We start from the raw sequence: 17,006 nt of genomic DNA, 5'->3' as shown, positions 1-17,006 counted from the left end.
AGAACCAGTAAAGAGACATTGCCAGATGCACCGAGCCCTCTTTGACACACACTGAAGTAATCATCATCATAATCATGGTTTAATGCTTGTTGCAAACTAGTAGCTGTTTATTATTATGAACATTTTGAACGTTTAACATACTACATTTTCCAGAATTGATTTGTAACAGAGACAAGGCAGGGGGTGCAGGTGGAGATCGGTACAGATCATTGCCAGGCCACCATCTCACAGATCTATGCCCCAGAATCTCTTGCTACCCTGATGGAGGCTCCAGTGATTCTCCTGCACAGGAAACTTTTTAAAAGCTTGGTGTGCGTTGGAAGGGAGGGGGCAAAAAACCCCAAAAACCCAAAACCAGCAAACTGAGTACAGCCTGTTGACTGGGTAGAGATTTTTTTATCCCAGGAGCTTCTAAATAAAATTATCTTTCTATACCCTGTGTATTCTAAAAGTAAATCTTTCTTTCGCTAGAACAAGAATATAATACCAGTAACAGTAACTACTGTAGGTTGTATGTGAAGTAGACATTCATAATCCAGGGGCCACCTGGGTTCTTTTGCTTTGAACTAGCATCTGTTTTGTTATTTTACATTCTAGCACTCTATACAGGTACCTGGCAAAGAAGGCTACATATCTACTGACCAAAATTTGCACACAAATGGACAGTTTCATAGAAATGGTTGTGCCAAGTGACATTTCAGTTGTAAACACTGACGATGATTCATAACAAAAATTAATTAAAGCAACGGTGATATCAATAGCCATAATGTATTGCTAGAGATTTTTGCTTGTTGAATATTTTAGTTCCTGAAGTAAGCATATTCATAATGACAAACATGCATTAGAAATTGAATAGTGCAAATCATTTGATTGGCATGAGAGAATCTGAATATCAAAGATAAAGGTCAAATGCCACGATGTTGTCAAAAATCCCTACAACTCCTAAATCCTATGTGGGGGGAAAAATGAAGATAGAATACATGCCATTCAAAAAAGATAATCACTGGTGATGTTCTGGCCTGGCACGTATACAGATAGATAGAGATAGAGATATATGCATTCACATCAGGTAAATATATATATTCACATCAGGTAAATAAAAGTGATTGGTCTCTTTTCTGCCAAGCGTTGCCCTGAATTCTAGTTCTATTGCTATAGAATTACTTCTTACAGCTGTCTTACTGTAAGAAAAGGGCTGCTTCCCTTGTATCTTTGCTCTGACACATTTAAATATGTTCTCTTAGATCAAAAAACAGCAGCATCAAGCTAATTCACTATTGTTAAAATACCTTTTTTTTTAATGTGAAAATTAGAGAGAAGGTAAGTGAGGAAACTGGAAAACATAGAGTTCAATGAGGTAGACAGGAAAGAGAATAGTTAAGAAACATCTAGACGTGACGGATAAGGAACTGAGCTCCTTAAAGGTGGCCCCAACAAGACTGTCTCAATAGCACAAGGGACAGATACTATGTGAGTTATCAAATCACATAGCTCTGGATCAAGACTGGTACTAATACACTTCACATTGTTTTCAAGACTACAGATAAAATCCATACAATCAGAATAGGAGAATTTTCAAATATGCACCTGCTTTTCTGGTGAATAATTTGTCTATTTTCTAAAGCAAAATTGTGCTCACTTTGCTCTGAATCACAGCAAAAACATATCCTCAAGATTATTTAGGTGCTAAAAAGTGCTTGTCATTTTGTTTAAGTAAAAAAATTAAGAATCAATCCTGATTCTGAATGGGCAGAGTTTAAATTCAATGTAATCACGTGCTTGGATGTGTATATAATTGAAAAAAATTTTAAATAATACAACATAAAATCAGTGAAACAATGACCAGGAATACACTTGGAAAAGCTATGCTATGCTTTTCTGTTTCCTCTGCCTTTTACATTTCTGTGCCAAGCTGTTTTGGGCTAATGAACCTAAATATCGTTTGTACTGTTTCCTAAACATTCATCGTAGACTATCATGAGTTAGCAATCTCTCCGTGTCCTGCAGCACGATATGAAACTCTTGCACAAGACTGGTGCTGTGTCAGTCATGCTCCTCAGGGCCCTCATGTTTAGTCATCAGCTTTAGAGAAGCCTTGGTGTGTAGTGGTCACACGTTTGGCTGCGATTCTCATGGTCAGCGATTGGAAACCACCAACAGGTCTACAGGAGAAAGACTGGGATTTCTACTCCCGTAAACAGTTACAGTCTCGGACACTTGCATGGGATCCTTTTGAGTCAGCATTGACTCGATGGCAGAGATTGGTTTCTGGTTTTGGAATGAACTAGCAGAGGTTTGAGAAGGCCGGGGTGGGGGCCAAGTTCTGATATATAGCATTTACCAATTTCCTTGGTATAAATATTCCCTTCATGGCCAGATCACAAATTACTAGCACAAAAAATTTTGAAGAGATTCACATGGCTGAGTGTAAGGAGTCAGAAACAAACTCAGTCCCATGTCTTTATAGAACAGTGTATCTCTTTATTCATTTTATAGTATTGCTTTTTTAAGTGATTGAATTGACTATACAAAAATTTACAAGTTCATGAGAGGATCCCTCCATTTCTGTAGCATTCTGATTAAATGATATTTGTTTCATCAGCTGTCATTGACTTGGTTCCATCTCATGGACACATCTTTCCCCTTTAAAATGATCATGCCACCCTTAATAGGTTATCTGAGTTTTTCATTTTCCTTTAAAAATTCTAGTTTAAAATAATAACTGTTAAAGAAAAAAAGAAAGCTACCTTAAAAATGCATCCAGGTGAGCATTCAGGTATATTAGAATATAAAGTGTAAAACCCACCTAATCAGAAACACCAGACTCATGATGGCAGGTGGCATCTGTACCTCTGCCAAACCATGAGCAGGAAATACCAGTACCATCATCCAACCCTTGTGCAGCTGCAATGCCAAATGCCCTACACCCAAACAGTTCTATAAGATCATCTACACATGCATTGAAACCCGTTGACACCCCACCACCTACTCTGATGCCAATTAATGATACATAGCAGGTCCATTATATCCATTTGGATAGCATTACCTCACCATTGATCCAAAATGTAATGCCCTAACCTCTGGACAGCGCACTAACTGCTACCTGCCACCAACCCAGAAAGACAGTGCAGTCTTAGAAGGGCTGTGAAGGGACCATGGCTACCAGCACCTGCACCTAATGACAAAGAAGAACCCTACTCTTCCACCTCCACTTTATCCAGGAAGGGGTGACATTTGAGCCTAAACACAGAGGAATAGACCTAGTAAGAGGAAATCATGCCACACCCAGCTTAAAAGCCAAACACAATGCCACTGAGTCAATACCAACTCATAGAAATTCGTTAGGAGAAGGTAGAACTGCCTCTATGAGTCTACAAGACTACCTTTTACGTTTGCTTTTCTCCTGTGCAGAGTGGTTGGTGTTTTCAAACCACTGACCTTGTGGATTGCAGCCCAATGCATAACCACTATGCCAGCCAATAGACAGCATCAAGTTCATGCATACACAAGAAATACAAAGCAACGACCATTAAAATAATACAAAGGGAAAAAAATCTCCTATGAGAAATAGAAGAAACAAAGCTCTCATTACATCAAAACAAACATACATACAATAAAGGAAATAAACACCTTGAAACAATGAAAAGAATAGATATTAAAAATTCATACAAACAAATGAACAAAATAAAGAGGCAAAAAGATCCCGAGGAAGAAATTATAATAGTACTACCTGATAAATAAAGACATATATAAAAGTTGGCCAAAAGTACTACTACTATATTCTTGTCCATACATGCACAGGCTTATTCCAAACAATATGTCTTTAAAATGTCTCTGTGATCGGTGCATGGCTCTAGGTAAGTTCTCTCGGTAATATACTTGACTTAGTCTTGTTAGAGTGCCTTTAAAAGATAGATTTGATGTATTGGGAAAAAGATTTTGAGGTCAGAGTTAAAGGACTAATATCAATTAAACAAACAAACAAATAAACTCAGATAGGCCTCTTTCCAAATTATTGAAGCATTGCAACAAGTTTATAACAATGCTGTCTACATAAAACATTTTTAGGTGAAATAAGCATTTTACAGACGGTAAGGAAGTCCTCAAAAATGAGCCTAGAGAAGTAAATTCATCAACTTTTACAAATGAAAAAACTGGGGCTGAAGTACAGATATTAATTAGAGAAGACTGCAGAATAACCATTGATAATAGCAGAAATGGGACTTTCAGATGGCATACTATTTTCAATTTTCACCAGACATCTTGACCTCAGCAAACTTTGGCTCAATGGTGCCTAAAATACTAATCAAAGAAAATGTAACTGATCTTTCTATTAGTCTTTCAAGCAAGGTGAAAGAAAATTTTGTGTAATGCGTCATGTAGGATAGGCTCCAAAAGGAAATCACCAAGACATATATATATCATATATATGATAGTTAGGTTTGTGTCAACTTGGCTGCCCAGGATTTTCAAGGGGTTGGTGATTGAGGAGTAGTAATATGTCAAGGTGTGACCTACCATAAAGTAAGAAACTCCACAATAGGAAAAAGCAGTTGTAAGATTAGGGTGGAGTACAACTCCTTTACTTGGGTCATAGCCCTGATAAAGTTGAAAGGATACTTATTCCGGGGCGTGGCTAACTTCCAACATAAGTAGACTGTGGGAAAGCTTACGTGCATTTTGTCTGGACCTTGCATCTGTTTCATCAACCTCCTGTTCTTTGGACTTGAGCTAATGGCCTACCATATTGTCATCTGAACCTTGGACAATAAACAGCATGCCGTCTCACATGCCATCTGAACTACAGACCTTGGATTCCTCTGTCTCTGCAACCTAATAGCTGAGGTCTTCCTGCCAATCTTGAGTTCATCAGCTCTCAGAAGAAGCTTTACATTTGACTCATAGAAATTGGATTGGAGTGCCAGCTTTTACAACTATGTGAGCCATTTTCTGAATATTAAATATAAATGTTTATATGTATGTATGTATATATATATATATATATATATATATATATATATATATATATATATATAAAACTTTTACTTCTCTTAAGAATTCAGCTGTGTTAGGCTGGGTTGCCTAGAGAAACAAATCTACTGACACTTATCTATGCATAAGAAAGCTTTATTTGAAGAAGAAATTATAGCATAATTGTGTTATATGTTTTTATGCTTCAGTATATGAAATCCTGGATTGATGAACCTTTAGGGACAGCAAGTAGAAAAAAATGTTTTGAAAGTGGAGGGTGGGGTATACAGTGTTTGGGGAATGGTGTAGGAAAAGTGAGAGGATGTCAAGGAGTCCAGGAAGAAAAATAATGTTTGGAAACTGTTGCGATAGAAATTGCACAATTCTGCTTGACATGATTGAACTGTGGAATGATATGACATACATATTAAGTCCCAATTAATAATGAATTTCTTTTAAAAGAAGTAGTTATATATGAAGAAGCCATCCCAGCCTATACAAACTCATGTCCATAAGTCTAAACTAGTCCAACTGTCCCTCTTCAAATGCATTCAGCCACATGCAATGATGCAGAATGCAGGAAGGTCACCGGATGGTCAGTGCATGGTCCTTTCGATCTAAGGTCAATGGAAACATGGAATGGCACCAGCAGCTTTCAGTGGCAGAGTCCCAGAAAGCAGAAGGTGAAGAGTCAGCGAGAGAGCAGTTCCCATGGTCTCACACTCTTATACCAAAAGGCTGAGAATATCAAGGAGGTATCATCAGGCTTGGTTTGACTCCACCCCTAGTCAGGAGTGTGTAGTTGACACAGAATCATCCAACTATCACACCACCCTAACACAACATAATTAAATTTTCCAAAACTAAAGACAATGAATGTGCAGCACATGAAAATAGAAATGTAATATACAATGGGACACCAATAGATTGAACTGATTACTCAGAAGAAACCATGCAGACAAACAGGCAATGGGTGACATACATATATTTTTAAAGAAAATACTGGTCAATCAAAAACATATATCCATCAAAATTATCTTACAAATACAATGATGAAACTTGGGCATTATCAGAAATACAGAAAATAAAGGTGTATGTAAATACCATAGCAATCTTTTTAGAAATATGGAAGGGGTGCTTTGGACAGAGAACCAACAATGCAGACAATAAGATTAAGACACATGACATCATAACACAGATCCCAAGCCAGATAAATATTTTTACAAAAGTGAAATAAAGCTAAAAAGCAGAACACAGGGAATGAGCTATGTCTATCCATAAATAATGATAATATCAAAATAAGCTGGAAGAATAGTGGTTTAGTTATAGAAATGCTGTGTTGAGAGATAATCAAACATTATCAAGATATAACATAATTTTAAAAATTGAGCTAAATAAAGGTAAATTCCAGAGTAAACACACACAAAAATTAATAAATCTACACACAAAAATATGGAATATGTAAATCAGTGAGACCCAGTAAACACAAAATCAACAATAAAGAATACAAAAAGAACATTCTGAACAGAAAGAATTCAGTGGGAAAAAGTAAGCAAAACCAAGAAATTAATAACATTACAACACATACAAAGAAACATACAAATATCAGGAGTAGTCATATTTATCTATAACAACAATGAAGGCAAACATCTTTAAATGCACCAAATCAAGAGACAAAGATGGGCTGAATAGGCTTGTTAAATTATCCATCTCTATATTGCTCTAAAAAAATATGCCTTAGAAACAAAGCTATAAAAAGGATATAAATAGATCAAAGGATTCAAAAAAATCAAACAGTAATCAAAAGGGAGCAGGGGTGGTATAATATTCTCTGAAAAAATCCACCATAGGGCATCTATAATGCACTATAAAGTATTATGTAATGATTATAGGAGCCATTCACCAAGAAGTTATAACCATAATAAATATTTACAAACCCAACAATAGCTCTCCAAAATACATAAAACAAACCATAACAGAATGAAAAATGTGTTCGTCTGGGTAGACTAGAGAAACAAATCCAGGGACACACATGTATATAAGAAAGAGATTTATATATAAGAGCAATTGAACATTGAGAAAACATCCCAGCCCAGTACATATCTAGTCCATAAATCTGATATTAGCCCATATGTCCAATACCAATATTTAAAGTCCTCTTCAAACTCATGAAACACATTCAATGATGCCGAATGTAGAAGATCACAAGTCAGTGGGTAGAAAGTCTTTGGATCCAGTGGCATTGGAAACACATCAGCGCTGGCAAGGGTCTCTGCATCAGGCTGAAGCCATGTGTCTTCTCTGCTGCTCCATCTCCCAGGGTGTGAGCAGAGAGAGAGAAGTGCCTCCCATCTCCAAGGAGGAAGTACTGGATTTCCCAGAATTCTCAGGAGAAGGCCATGCCCACACAGAGGCCTCATTGGCTATGATCTAATTGACAAGCTAGACTCCACCCCTACACTCTTAATCCTCAAATTGACAAATGAGTATATAACTACCACAAAAATAGAAATGAATAATTCTGAAATACTTTTAAGAGTCATGAACATACAATTTCAATAATGGACAAACCAGCTAGAAAGAAATTCAATGAAAATAAAAATATCTAAAATGCACAAACAACTCAATATCACAGAGATATTTTTAAAAAACACCTCCCTACCAGCAGCATAGCACACTTCCAATGCACATAAATCATTCTCTGGCATAAGTCATAATAGGCTAAAAAACAATAAATTCAGAACCATTAAAATAACATAAAATATCTGTTGACACTCATTGCTGTTACATGCCATTGAGTCACTTCTGACTCAGTGCCACCATATGTGCAACCTAACGAAAGGCAATGCTGCCCTGCACCATTCTCACAATTGTACCGCTTGAGCCCATCCATGCAGCCCCTGTGTCAATCCATCTTGTGGAAGATCTTCGTGTGTGTATGTGTGTGTGTGTGTGTGTGTGTTGCTGCCTCGGGATAACAAACCACATATTTTTTTCTGTTTCAAAATGGCCAGTTCCAGCTCACTAATGCTTAGAATACACTTAAAGTGTTCCAGCTCAGTTTTTACTACTTCCACGTTCCTCAACTGTATTTTTCCTTAGATAGTCATCATTAGGATGCTAAAAGAGGGAACCAAGGCCTACATGGGTTCCCTATTTTCTTTTTCTTTAATTAAGAACATCCAAAAACAGTTGCAGCAGTACATTGACAGGGAGCTGCCACAAGTTCAGGTCAGATTCAGAAGAGGATGTGGAATGATGGATACCATTTCTTATGTCGGATGAATCTTGACTCAGAGCAGAGAATACCAGAAGTATGTTTACTTGTGTTTTATTGAGTATATAAAAACATTCACATGTGTGGAGCACAATAAACTATGTATAGCTTTGAGAAAAATGCTACTTTCTGAACACCAGTGGACTCGTGTGGAACTCTTATGAGGATCAAGAAGGAATTTTGAGAACAAAACAGGGGAATCGTGCATGGTGTGAATCTTGCAGGGTTGTATTCGCTTACTATACATATTCAATCTGTATGCTGAGCAATCGAAGACACTAGAGTATATGAAGAAGAATGTGGCATGAGAATGAGAGGAAAGCATACTAACAGCCTGAGATATGCAGATAACACAACCTTGCTTGCTGAAAGTGAAGAAGACTGGAAGCATTTGTTGTTGAAGATAAAAAATTGCAGTCTTCAGGATGGATTATGATTCCAATGTAAAGAAGATCCAAATTCTCACAACTGGACCATCATGACAAATGGAGAAAAGATTGAGGTTATCAAGGACTTAGTCTTGCTTGGATCCAAAATCAGTGCTTATGGAAGCAGCAATGAAGAGATCAAACACAACAAAACACACTGCAATGGGTAAATCTGCTTCACAAGACCTCGTTAGAGTATTGAAAAGCAAGAATGTTACTTTGAGGATGAAGGTGAGCCTATGACAAGCCATGGCAGTTTCCCTTGCCTCGTTTTCATGTGAAAGTTGGACATTGAATAGGAAGACTTTGAGAAGAATGTATGAATTTGAATCATGATGCTGGAGAAGAATACTGAAAGTGCCATGGACTGCTAAAAGGACAAACAGATGTCTTAGAAGAAGAAGGCCAGATGCTCCTCAGAGGCAAGGATAGCAATACTTCATCTTACATACTTTGGGCATGGTGTCAGAAGAGCCCAGACCCTGGAGACGGGCAACATACTTAGTAAAGTGGAGCAGATATGAAAGAGAGAAAGGTCCTCACCTCATTGAGATGGATTAACACTGTGGCTACAACAACGTACTCAGGCAGAGGAACAATTGTGAGGATGGTATGGGGCCCCTGCAATGTTCTGTTCTGTCTGCATATGGTCACTGTGGATCAAAATTGACTTCTTGGCACCTAACACCACCACCACCAAGGGCAGGAATGGAAAATGAGCTGCATCTGGAAAGGGTGTCAGCCTCCTTCATAGCATCACATAAGTCCAGTCAGCATTAGATTAACAACTTCACAACCCCTGTGTTTGCCAGACACTATGCAAGGCAGAGTATGAATCCCACTGGGATTATGATTGCCAACATACTTATTCAACGTACTTTAAAACTGTTGGATAATAGAAGAAATAAAACATTTTAGAGGCAGATGTGAATGAAAACACAGTACAACCAAAGTTTTGGTGCATAGCTAAATAAGTGCTCAGAAATGGAAAAAGGAAAAATTGTAGAGAGGAGACACAAATAAACAAAATCATAAATGAGCTGAGTAGCATTACAACAGAACAAATGGAGGTAATGTGGATCATAAAATAATATCTGAAAAAATATGTTCTTTTTAAAAAATCATTTTATTGGGGGCTCATACAATTCTTATAACAATCCATACATACATCCATTGTGTCAAGAACATATGTATATTTGTTGCCATCATCATTCTCAAAACATTTGCCTTATACTTGAGCTCTAATATCTGCTGCTCATTTCCCCCCTCCCTCCCCATTCTCCCCTAACTCATGAACCCTTCATCATTCATAAATTATAATTATTTTGTCATATGTTACACTGTCCGACATCTCCCCCGCCTTCTTCTTTGCTGTCCACCCCACAGGGAGGAGACTATTCAGAAATTCTTGTAATCAGTTCCTCCTTTCTACCCCACATTCTCTCCACCCTCAAGGCATTGTCATTCTCACCACTGGTCCCAAAGGAGTCATCTGTCCTGGGTACCCTGTGTTTCCAGTTGCTATCTGTATCTATGTACATCCTCTGGTCTAGCCAGATTTGTAAGGTAGAATTGGGATCATGATAGTGGGAGGCAGGAAGCATTTAAGAACTAGAGGAAAGTTATAGGTTTCATCATTGCTATCCCGCACCCTGACTGGCTCATCTCCTCCCCACAACCCTTCAGTAAGGGCGTGTGCAGTTGGCAACCAATGGGCTTTTGAGTCTCCACTCTGCACTCACACACATTTACAATGATATGATCTTTTGTTCCTTGATGCTTGATACCTGATCCCTTCGACAACTTATGGTCACACAGACTGGTATGTTTCTTCCATGTGGGCTTTAATGCTTCTGAACTGGATGGCCACTTGTTTATCTTCGAGCCTTTAAGACCCCAGACATTATATCTTTTGCTAGCCGGGTACCATCAGCTTTCTTCACCACATTTGCTTATACACACATTTGTCTTCATTGATCATACCAGGGATGTAGGCACACATGATATGATTTTTAGTTCTTTGATATCTGATAACTAGCCTATTCTACACCTTGTGGTCAGACAGGTTGATGTGCTTCTTCAATGTAGGCTTTGATGCTTCTCAGCTAGATGGCTGCTTGTTTATCTTCAAACCTTCAATACCCCACATGCTATATCTTTTGATAGTCAGCTTTCTTCACTACATTTGCTTATGCACACATTTTTCTTCAGCAATCATGTTGGGAAAGTGTGCATGCTAGAATGTCAATTTAATAGAACAACGTGTTCTTGCATTGAGTAAGCACTTGAGTGGATGCCCAATGTCTATCTGCTGCCTTAATACTAAACCTATAAATCTATGTACATAGATCTGTTTCTCCACACTCTTATATAAATATATTTACATATGTACATTCTAGTCTTTAGACCTCTATAAATAACCTTTGTCACCTCATTCTTTCCTCTATTTCCTTTTACTTTCCTCTTGTCCCACTATCATGCTCAGCCTTCATTTGGGTTTCAGTAATTTCTCTTGGTTACCTTGCCCTTGCTGAATCACCACCAGGCCTCTCACACCCTCCTTGTTCTGATTTTGGATCATTTATTGATCCCCTGTCCCTGGGTTGGTCAGCACCACCTCCTTATCCCCTCCTCCCCCTCTCCTGTGTCCCCCGGAACCAATAGTCCCATTGTTTTCTCCTCCAGACTATTCATCCAGACTATCTTATCTAGATAGATCTGTAGAGATAATAATACGTACCAAAAATAAAGTCAAAGCAAGATAGGCTCTGAGTGAGAACACAGTGAAGATGACCAAAAAGGAAACCAATTACCCAAAGAAGAGTAAATTAATTAAAAAATAAACATTTTAAAAAGGAAAACCCTGTAATTAGATCAAGGTTTGATTTTTGATCTCTAGGTGTGTCCTTCGGTCAAGTCTAATGGGGTACCATGCTTTGGCCCCAGGGTCTGACCTTTGTATTCCCTCGGGGGCTCCCTACTCTGCTCCCACGGCTGCTCTGCCACACGCTTTTAGTGGTTTGCCTCGGTGTCACAAGGTCAATCTGGACCAGTCCTGACCCTGAGTCTCCATGTTGTCCCACTTAGGGGCCTGGGCCATCAAGGGATGGCGTGTCTCATAGAGGGATCAGCCATATTGTCCACTCTGTCCATTGGCTTTTCAGAACAGGTATATCGTCCTCCAGGCCTGATGGGCCAAGATGTGCTCCACTCTCTCCTACTCCCCCCTGCTCCCATTTGCTCTGATTGAACTTACCCCTGTCCTTTAGCTGCAGCTTCAGTGCCGTACTCTCAAGTAAATTCTTCTGGGGTGAGGAGCAGTTGTTCACAGAGCTGGTATGTGGGCTGAGCCCACAGGCCCCTCCACTGGCTCCCCATTACTTGCCTGTACAATGCATTTGTCTGGCACCGGCTTTATATCTGGTCCCTCTTTTCCTGTGGAAACACAAACAATACCCTCCCCTTGAGTGGGTCAGTGCCCTATTCCCCCATCACACATCTTTCTTTTTCTTTCCCCTTTCCTCCCTCGACCCCATTTTCATTGGTTACCATATGTACCCCTGGATTTGGTCTAGCCCCCACCATACTGCCTGGACCTCACCCCTGAGTGTTTGTATACAGTAGCTTTTTCCCTGTGCCCCTTTTGCACTTACCTTTCTGTTCTCTCTTTTATATATATATATATATATATATATATATATATATATATATATATATATATATATATATATAACTTACCTCAGCAGACTCGTGTTATACTTGTCCTTTTGTGCTTGGCTTACTTCACTTAGCATAATTTCCTCCAGTTATTCCCATGCGGCAATATGCTTCATGTGCTCATCACTGTTTTTAGTGATGCATAGTACTCCATTGTATGTATGTACCACAGTTTATTAATCCATTCATCTGTTGATGGAAATTTGGGCTGTTTCCAACACCTTTCAATTGTGAACTGTGCCACAATGAACATTGTAGCACAGATGCCTGTCAGTGGGTTGTTTCTTGCCTCTTCTGCATATATGCCGAGTAGGGGAATTGCTGGATGTATGGTAACTCAATTTCCATCAGTTGTGAAATCGTCAAATCGATTTCCATAGTGGCTGTACATACCTACAGGTCCACCATAAGTGGATGGGGTTCCTATCTCACCACAGCCCCTTCAACACTTATTTCTTTCTGGTTTTTTGAATTGGGCTATCCTTGAGGGTGTTAGGTGGTATCTCATAGTTGTTTTGGTTTGTATTTCTTTTATGGCTAATGACTGGGAACATTTTCTCATGTGTTTATTGGCCATTCAGATTTCAAATTCTGTGAAACTTCTGTTCAGGTCCTTTGCCCACCTCCTCAGTGGGCAATTAGTTTTTCTCTTATTGTAAGCTTGCAAAGTATTTTAAATTTTAGTAATAAGGCCTTTGTCTGATGTGTCACTGCTAAAGATGATTTCCCAGTTGGTGGACTCTCTAATTACTCTCTTGGTGAATTCTTTCCATGTACACAAGTGTCTTATCTTCAATATATTCCACCTTTCTACTTGTGACTCCTCTGTATTTGTATCCTTCCCTATTTCTGATAACCTATGTATTCCCTTTGCCGAGTTTCTCAGGTTTGTCCCAATTCCCTCATTAATAACTCTAATTGTTTGGGGTTTTATCTCAAGGTCTCTGATCCACCTTGAGTTTATTCTTGTGCATGGAGTGAGGTAAGGTCTTCCTTCATTTTTCTGTGAGTAGTTATCCATTTTTTCCAGCATCATTTATTGAAGATGGCATCTGCTTCCCATTTTATGTTTTTGGGCCCTTATCAAAGATCAGTTGCCTATATGCTGATGTTTTTATTTCTGGGTCTTCAGCTCTTTTCCATTGGTCTGAATATCTGTCGTTGTACCAATATCACACAGTTTTGACAACTGTGGCCATATTGTACGTGCTAAAGTCAGGTAGAGCAAGCCCTCCCACTTTGTCCATCTTCTTGAGGAGTTTTCTGCGAATTGTGGGCTTCTTCCCTCTCCATATGAAGTTGGTAATCTGTTTTTCCAATTCTTTGAAGGATGGTGGTATTTGTATTGGGATAGCATTTGGACTTTTATAGTGCCTTGGGCAGAACTAACATCTTTACCATATTCAGTCTGCCAATCCACAAGCATGGGATATACTTCCAATTGCTGTGGTCATTCTTGATTACTTGAAGAATTGTTTTATAATTTTCCTCATACAAATCTCTCATTTCTTATTTTAGTTAGGTATTTCAATTTGTGCTTGGCGATTGTAAAAGGTACTACCTTTTTAATCATCTCTTCTGTGATCTCATACAATGTGTAGAGCAGTCCAATAGACTTCTGTTTGTTGATTCTGTATACTGCCACTCTGCCATATTCCTCTATTGCTTCAACACTCCACTTATGGAGTTTAAGGGATCTTCAATATATAGAATCATATCGTCTGCGAATAATGAGAATTTCGCCTCTTCCTTCCACAGCTGATTACCTTTAATATCTTTCCTTTGTCTTATGTTGTTAGCTAGGACCTCCAGTACGATGTCAAATAGGAGTGGGAACAAGGGGCATCCTTGTCTGGTCCCACTTTTCAGTGGAATTGATTTCTTTCTTTCTCCAGTAACTACCACATTAGCTATTGGTTTTTCATATGTGGCTTATATAATATTGAGGAATTTTCTTTCTATTCCCATCTTCTTAAGTGACTTAAACAGGGATGCATGCTGGATGTTGTCAAATGCTTTTTCCGCATCTATCAATATTATCATGAGGTTCTTATCATTTTTCCTGCCAATGTGGTGAGTAATGCTGATGTTCTTTCATATGTTGAACCATCCCTGCATCCTTGGTATGAATCCCAGTTGGTCATGGTGAGTTATTTTTTAATATGCTTTTGTATTCTATTGACCAGTATTTTGTCAAGGATTCTTGCATCGATGTTCATTAGGGATATTGGTCTATAGTTCTCCATTCTGGTGGCATCTTTGCCAGCTTTAGGTATCAAAGTTATACTAGCTTCATAGAAATAGTTTTGGAGCTTTCCGTCTTTATCTATGTTCTAGAAGAGTTTTTATACGATTGGTGTCAGTTCTTCACTGAATGCTTGGTAGAATTATGCTGTGAAGCCATCTGCCCCAGGAGATTTTTCTGTTGGTAATCCCCTGATTACCTTGTCTATTTCTTCCTTTGCTATAGGTCTGTTGAGGTTGTTGACATCCATCTGGGATAGTCTAGTGAGAGCGTGTGTTTCCAAATATTTGTCCATGTCTTCCAAATAATTGAATTCATTAGAATATAGACCTTCATAGTACTGTGTAATGATCCTTTTGATTTCACTAGGGTCCGTTGTAATGTCTCCTCTTTCATTCCTCTCACTTGCAAACGTCCTTTGTTCCTTCCTTTCTTTGGTTAGGTTTGCCAGAGGTCTATCAAGTCTGATAATTCTTTCAAAGAACCAACTTTAGCGGCATTAATTTTTTCCCATAATTTTCTTGTTTTCCCTCTCCTGTAGCTCTGCTCTGACTTTTATTATATCTATCCTCTTGCTATTAATAGGGTTCTTCTGTTGACTCTGCTCTAATTGATGTAAATTTTGTGTCAGCATATCATCCATGAGTCTCTCCTTTTTTAATGTGTGCACTTATTGCTATCAGCCTTCGTCTGATAAATGTATTTGCTGTATCCCACAGGTTTTGGTACATCGTATTTTCATTCTCATAGGTTTCTAGAAACTTCCTGATTTCATCTCTGCTCTAGGTCAATACCCACTTCTTTTGCAATAGGAAATTGTTCATCCTCCAATTCCAGTTTTATAGTGCAATGATCAGAGAGAGATGTCTGTATAACCTCTACGTTCCTGAATTTACTCAAGGTTTACTTGTGCCCCAGCATGTGGTCTATTTTTGAATATGTGCCATGTGGGATGAAAAGAGTGTGAATTTTTTGCATATGGGTGGAAAGCTCTGAAAATATCTATCAAATCAAGTTGTCCAATTGTGCTATTTAGATCTGTAGCCTCGTTGTTGAGTTTCTTTCCTAATGATCTGTCTTTTTCAGAGAGTGGTGTATTATAGTCAGCAATTATACTTGTTGAGCATGTGATCTCTTTTTCATATTTTGGAGTGTTTGATTTATGAATTTAGCATGTCTCTCAATAGGTGCATATATGTTTATTATGCTTTCTGGCTCTTTGTCTATTGTTCCCTTGAGCATTATATAGTGCCCCTCTTTGTCTCTTGTTATGGCCTATAGCTTGTGGTCAATTTGGTCAAATATTAAGATCACTAGCCCCTGCTTCTTTTACAATACTATTTGTTTTGTTATTTTTTTCCAGTCTTTAATTCTCAAACTGTTTTTGTCTGTAAGCTTGAGATGAGTCTCCTGGAGGCAGCAGATCAATGGGTTATGATTCCTGAGCCAGTCTGTTAGCCTCTGCCTTTTAATACCTGAGTTCAGACCATTGATATTCAGTGTTATTTTATCCATCTGTGGACTCTGTGATGTCATCTTGTACCTTTTGTGATGGATATTTTCCTATCTACCTATCTTATCCACTTGTTTTGTGTGTGTGGTTTATGTTTGCCTTCTTTCCACTATTGAGCTGATGCTATCCTGACAGCTGTTTCCTCTTTGTCGCCCTGTTGGTGGAAATGTTCTATGTGATGGTCTCTTATTTGCCCTTGGTGTGTGTTGATCTTCTGCCCATACTGAATCGGCAAGGACCTTTTGTAGAGCTGGGCTTCTTTTTATGTATTCTTTGAGGTTATACCTGTCTGAGAAGACTCTTACTTCTTCATCTATCTTAATAGATAATTTGGCTGGGTAAAGTATTCTAGGGTTTGCATATTTTTCTTTCAATTTTTGAAGTATGTTACTCCATTCCCTCCTCTTCTTCATCGTTTCTGCTGATAGATCTGAACATGCTCTTCTTGGGGTTCCTTTATATGTGCTGTTTGCTTTTCCCTAGCTCCTTTTATGATCTTCTCCTTTTTTTATATATTTGGATAATTTGACAATTATGTGTCTTGGTGGCTTCTTCTTGGCATTCAATCTTGCTGGTGTTTTTTTAGCCTCTTGAATGGTTGCCTGATTTTCCTATATTAAGCTGGCGGAGTTCTCCTATACGAATTCCCTTGCTGTTTTCGCTGTTAACTTCTTTGTTGAGTTTGTTCCAGTAGTCCAATTATTCTAATATTGTTTCTTTTCATATCATCAGACAATGCTCTCAAGTTTTCTTCAGTTTCTTTGATTGTCTTATTTGAGTGCTTTTCTCATTTGCTGAGATTTTCTTAGTTGTCCTCCTGGTCACTGTTGCGATTCTGTCTCTTCAAGCCTATTT

This window comes from Tenrec ecaudatus, chromosome 13 (genome assembly GCF_050624435.1).
Source record: "Tenrec ecaudatus isolate mTenEca1 chromosome 13, mTenEca1.hap1, whole genome shotgun sequence".
NCBI classification, from domain to species: Eukaryota; Metazoa; Chordata; class Mammalia; order Afrosoricida; family Tenrecidae; genus Tenrec; species Tenrec ecaudatus.
This window is presented reverse-complemented; position numbering follows the sequence as displayed.